Consider the following 6,144-nt stretch of genomic DNA (forward strand, 5'->3'; position numbering starts at 1 on the left):
TAAACTGGATTTATTGAGTTCATTTTTATGAATAAATTACTCATAAATATAGAGTATATTATGACATTTACTTTGTCTCTTTTTTTTTTAACTTCTTTACTTTGGTATGTTTTCGCCCGTATAATTATAAAATATTATCACATTGAATATAATAGTTTAAAGGCAAATTTTTACTCTTATCAAGGCAATCATAATATTATAATGTATTATCTGAGATAAATTCATATAATTATTGAAAAAAAACGAAAATCAAGTGAATGTTAATTTATTTTCTGAATTGACACAACAAGAATGTCAATCTATATTTTTTCTTATTTGAAAATTGTTTTTGTTTAAAATTATTTTTTTAGGTTATTTTGATGTGCCAGTGTAAAAAATAATCTTTAAAAAATAAAAATAAAATATTATTTAAATATATTTTCAAGCAAAAAATATTTTTAAAAGCAACCGTTAGCACATAGTTAAACAACCTCTTCTACTTCTACTACAATCGTGCTTTAATACATTTTTTAAGAAAGTCATATCTGATTTCATATGAGGGGGAGGTTAGTTTGTTTTCACAAGTTCCAGATTAAGTTTTTATTTTTAAAATTATATAAAAGTAAAGTTAAATATAATATTTTTATATATTTTTTAATGATTTTGATGTGTTATTATTAAAAATATAAAAAATTATTTTAATATACTTTTAAAAAACACCGCATGCTATATTTTTAAAAACACAACTATTAATAACAGGGATAAGAGATAACACTTATATTTGTCCTCTCTATTTGTTATCAATAGTTTATTCTCTCCCTGTATTCCCTTTCTGGTTAATTTTCTCGCGTGATAGAAAAATTAGAGGTAACTTAAGCCAATAGATAACGATCTCTAATCTCCATAGTTCATGCACCATATGTGACTTTAAAGAAATAACGCGTTAATAAATAAATAGAGATTAAAGGAAAAAAAATGAAAAAAGCAATAGGTGTGATAAGACTAATTTAAAAAATCACAGAAATTGATTTTATATTTTCAAAACATACTCCGTCTAATTTTACCGACGAGTTAATTTCCAGATCGATAATACAAAGAGTTTCTTTGACCAAAAACAGACAAAACCCAATTCAAAGTACAAAAAGATTGGTACAATGTTGAATGTTGTACTGCTATTTTCGACCCTCCTCTCGCACTTTCTTCTCTTAAACAGTGATTTCATGTCTTAACAATTTCTAGAATATACACTTTACAGCGGTCCGCTTCAATTCCAACTAAGCAGCCTTTTTTTTTCCACAGGTGTCCTGAAAATGGGAAAGGCTTTGCAAGCAATTAAAGGAGATGATTAATCTAGGGTTTAATAATTAATGGAGGTCTAGTCTTGACAAAAGTGCAGGCACACCAGAAAAACGTTCTGCATGGGCCTAACACAAGATGACGGGCTCTCTTACACAACCCTTCGTCTCCTTTCACTGTCCTTTAGCTGACTTGAGGTTTACCCCATGGCCTCTGCATCAATCCCTTCAGAGATACTCTTCTCTCCTCTCTGCAAAAAGAATTCAATGTTAATTGAGAGGGTATTGTTCTCATGCACCCTTTTTTGACCCTTTCTTTTTTAACTAACTTGGATCGCACTCCTTGAATCATTTCCTTCCGAAAGACTTCTCTAACTTTGGAAAAGTAAGTTTGGTAGAATTCCCAAATACATTCCAAGGCAGCCATAGGTTAGGCTCCATGCACTACTGGAAATTGAGCAGCTGCCATCATGGAAGAAAGAAGATGCTACAAAAACTGAGGGAAAAAGGCCGGTGTAATTCCTTCTTCTTATTATTGAATATACACGCAGATATTATATAATATATTTAAAAGAGATGGAGTCTCAACCCGATTCTCAATTTCATCTTTTATTATTATTTTAATTTTTATTTTGTTCTGTAAATTATTTTAATTTGTTTTCTTTAATAAATACTATTTATGAAAGAAAATACTATTTTATCTCTAAATACTATTTTATTAAAAAAAATACTATTTATTCATAGGTTAAACTGAAAATACTATTTTATCTTTAATAAATAAAATAAAATAAATGTATTATTTAACGCATAGATTGATTGTTTATAAAGATGTAAAAAACATATCATGCGAAGATATGTGTACAAACGATGTAAAATCCACAGCTTCTTGCTTCCAGTCATTCAGAAAAAAACTTTCATGTATACATACCCTTTGGGTATTCGTTTTATGAGAATTTTATAGCTGAATGCCAAGTGAAAATACACTTGTTTAATTAATGAGACTAATTTCTTGATTATCTTGAAAACTATAAACATACAGTCTGCGTTTTTTTTCTTCCCTTCAAAGAAAAGTGAACCCAGAGAATTGTGTCAACGTTGAGCAACAATGCTAGTTCACGCACTAAAAAAAATAAAAAAAAAATGGAAGTTGAATCTACCAATAATTAATTCTTACATTGATCCCACGACTAGATGCATGACTCATAATTTTTTTAAGGATCGAGAGAATGAGCTTTACAATCTTAAAACGTGGCAAGACAATATTACACATTTTTTTCTAACACTCCATTTGTCTATTCTGCGTTTTATAGAAGAAACTTGCGAAATTAACTTGTTCCTAGACAATCCATGCATCTTAATCCCGTAACAGCTACGTCTTTAATTAATCCACAGCTCTGCGTCGGTCCAACTTCACATCATATTGTCCTTGTCGAGAAAAAAAACTTTATCTCGGTAATCCAGAATCTCCCCCTCCCCTCCCCATTAACAATCAAGCATCCATGTGTCGGCAAGGAAATATTTTTTGACCATCCACAGTAGCTAAAGAAAAACAGCACATGCTTTTGTGCCCTAACAGCACAAGCATGCATTAAATTGAAAAACTCAACAATGATCCATCTAAACATATCCATGGCTCAGGCTGGTTAATTATGTTTAACAATTGAGTCAGTGCTGTGTTGATTAATGGCAAATCCCTTCAGACATGGGCATCGAATATTTGATTGCTAAAGCTCTATTTGCCAATGCAGTTTAAAATTTTCAAAATATTTATAAATACTTTTATGTTTTTTTCGAGAGTTTTAACATGATAATGTAAAAAAAATATAAAAAATAATTTTGATGAATAATTTCCATGCATATATATATGATTTTAATTATTAACCTTGGATCGACTATCATTCGATCTAAGAAATAGCTGGTACGATTATTTTTAAACTATGAAAGACTAATTGCTGTAACCTAAACCTGGTCACTTGATTTGTTTAAAATTCGTTTGATTCAGACACTATAGTCTTCTGTCATCTGATTTTCTAGGTGGTCATTCCCTGTCATTAAAATTTAATCCATTTTGTGTTAACATGTTGGTTGTCACACACACGCGTGGGGCATGATAAACGAAATGACACTGCAACCTTCCTATCCGGTTATGACTAAATTGCCCTTGCTTATCCCAGCTTTACGTGATTGGTGATTGGCTATTACGGTCAATTGATAGTTCGTTGGAATAGTAGGTGACGTGGCTGTACCCGGCGAGATAAGCGGAGAGAGATTGCACATGCATCGTGCGTGCGTCCGAGTAAGTGGCCATGTTCATGGTGGGACGCATCTTTGCTTGCACGTTGAAAAGAGTTTAGAGGAGCAATATAATCCACGCGCTGATCAGACGTGGACCAAAACATCAGAATTTACCGTGTAACCGTGGGATCCACACAGCGAATCAAAACCTGCTCAGTTCCAGCTGGGTAGTGTAGTATACCGTACCGTAAGTGGACTCCTGTGACTTTGATGTCACGTGAATTTGTCTAGGGAATTGTGCAGTGATAGTTTTGTCCAAGATGGACTAATCATTGGTTGCCACGTCGTATGTCTGACTCTTGTGAGACGAAAGTGTCCTAAGGGAATTATTTTTATTACCTTTTTGGGGTCATATGATCAGTTCGTTGATCATGACCAAAGTGGGGCCCTGATAAGAGGTTACGTGGGACCTTCGAATGCACAGCCGTGCAAAATAGAAGTAGGGACAGGTGTGATCTTATAGAGTGGTGTGGGCCATGTCATGTATAAGGATCATGGAGCATAGTCCACAGATCAGTAAGCAATCTAGCGTAGGAGAATTGCTGTCAAAGTTGGCCAAAAGGCTGTGGCTGCACCCCCACGGTTTCTTTGCTAGGACACGAGCAAATAACAACAGGAGTGAATAACAAGAAAAGACAAGACCCGCGAATATACACTTGATGCTACTATACCTTTGTATTTTGTAAATTGCAAGTGATAGAATTAATTTTCCTACCAAGGTTTTTTTACGGGATAAACAAGTCATTGGATCATATTTTACAGTTATATATTTGGAATTGTAATATTTCTCACTTAAAAATACATCAAAATATTTTTAAAAATTTTAATGTTAATATATCAAAATCATAAAAAAAACATCAATTTTATATCTATATTTTTTTCAAATAAAATTCACTTTTAAAATATGCCACGCTCTTAGATATTCACCAAAACAAAAAGAAATGTTTGGTCTATTTATAATGCATGTACGAAAAGATATTTGACATTCAAAAGAGATAGCAAAGTACGTATAACGTCTAAATTTACATTTATACGACGGTGATGTTATGTATTTTGTAGTGGAATTTTATGACGTGTTATAACTTGTCGGTGTTCATTAATATATATCAGAATTATGCAACGCCCTCCTCGTATAAGTAATAATTGGAAATAGGACAGTACTAATAAACGAAGATCATTAGTTATCCATTCATTTCCAGTGCTCGCGTATGGTCTAGAATTTACTTGAATAACTCGCATATATGATCATCTTTTTTTTTTCTATTTTCTTTTCAATTTGCTCGATAGTTTCATATATTCGTTTTTTTGACATTATATACATATATATATAACTATTTTACCGGGAACTACAATTCTAAAATAACTATTTTGCCCCTAAATCATATAATTAACATGTCTTGGTTAATGGGGCTTTTTTATTCTTAAATGAACACCTGTCTAATTAAAATTAATAATCAATTTATTAACCTTTATTTTTTATAAAAAAAAATGCTTATTTATTTGTTTGCAAAACCTTATCATTATTTTTTATAAGAAGAAAGAAAGAAAACTCAAAACCTTATCGTTCAAAAGATTTGGTTTTAATACACCAAACTAACCCAATAATATTATTGGAAGCTTTAAAACAGTAGAAATGATTTATTTTTTTCTCTGTCAATGAAAAGAAAACATCTCTTGAGATTCAATCGACTTTTCTTAATCACAAATTCGACTTTTCTTAGTCGCAAATATTCTCTCAAAACCTTAAAATAAACGTGGTTCAGAGACTTAACATGGGCTAGGGCGTCAAGATTTTGGAGGTACACCTTCCTTTACATTGCCTTTTGTCACTAGTTTTAAGCAAGTCACGTGCATTTGTGATCAAGCTTCAAGCTACTCTCACCTGTGCATATGAAAGCCCTATCTGGTCCCACAATCAATCACAATCAAAGGCATTTATAATCGATCAAGCCTACTTTGATGCACACAGTTCCACAATCCTACAGCACAGTTCCACAATCCTACAGCACACAATTCCTCTCCTTCCCTTTAGCACACATGAAATTCCAATAAAACCCCTGTATTTTTAGTGGCTTGTAATAAAAACTGCATGAAAGGAAAAAGGCTGTCTTCCGGTAATAAATCTGGCGTGTCGGTGCCGACACAAAAAGCACCGACAAGATTACCGGGTGCAACAGGGGATAAAATCTGACATGGTAAGTGTTTACCGGCCAGGGAAGGTTAACCGATGGACACCCAAAATCCATGATGCAGTATAACGCGTCGGCGGCGTTTAATTTTGACTTGTGATTTTGAGCAGTGAAGCTCCGTGCCTTCAACGGTTTTCCGTTGCTTCCTTGATTCTTGGAGGTTTGACATTTAACTTTGTTCTCCTCCGAGAAATATTGCATTGATTTTTTTCTTAATTGGTTTCAGTGGTTATTTTTCTAACCGTAAGCTTACTTGGAATCCTTGAAAAAACACACTTTCGATTAGTTTGTATGCCCATGTTATATTACGTGAAGACTCAAATTCTTTTAATATAAGAAAAAATTTCAGATCTTAGAAAATTAGTTGTTATTATCATTAAACTTGA

Source organism: Populus trichocarpa, chromosome 10, assembly GCF_000002775.5.
Source record: "Populus trichocarpa isolate Nisqually-1 chromosome 10, P.trichocarpa_v4.1, whole genome shotgun sequence".
NCBI classification, from domain to species: Eukaryota; Viridiplantae; Streptophyta; class Magnoliopsida; order Malpighiales; family Salicaceae; genus Populus; species Populus trichocarpa.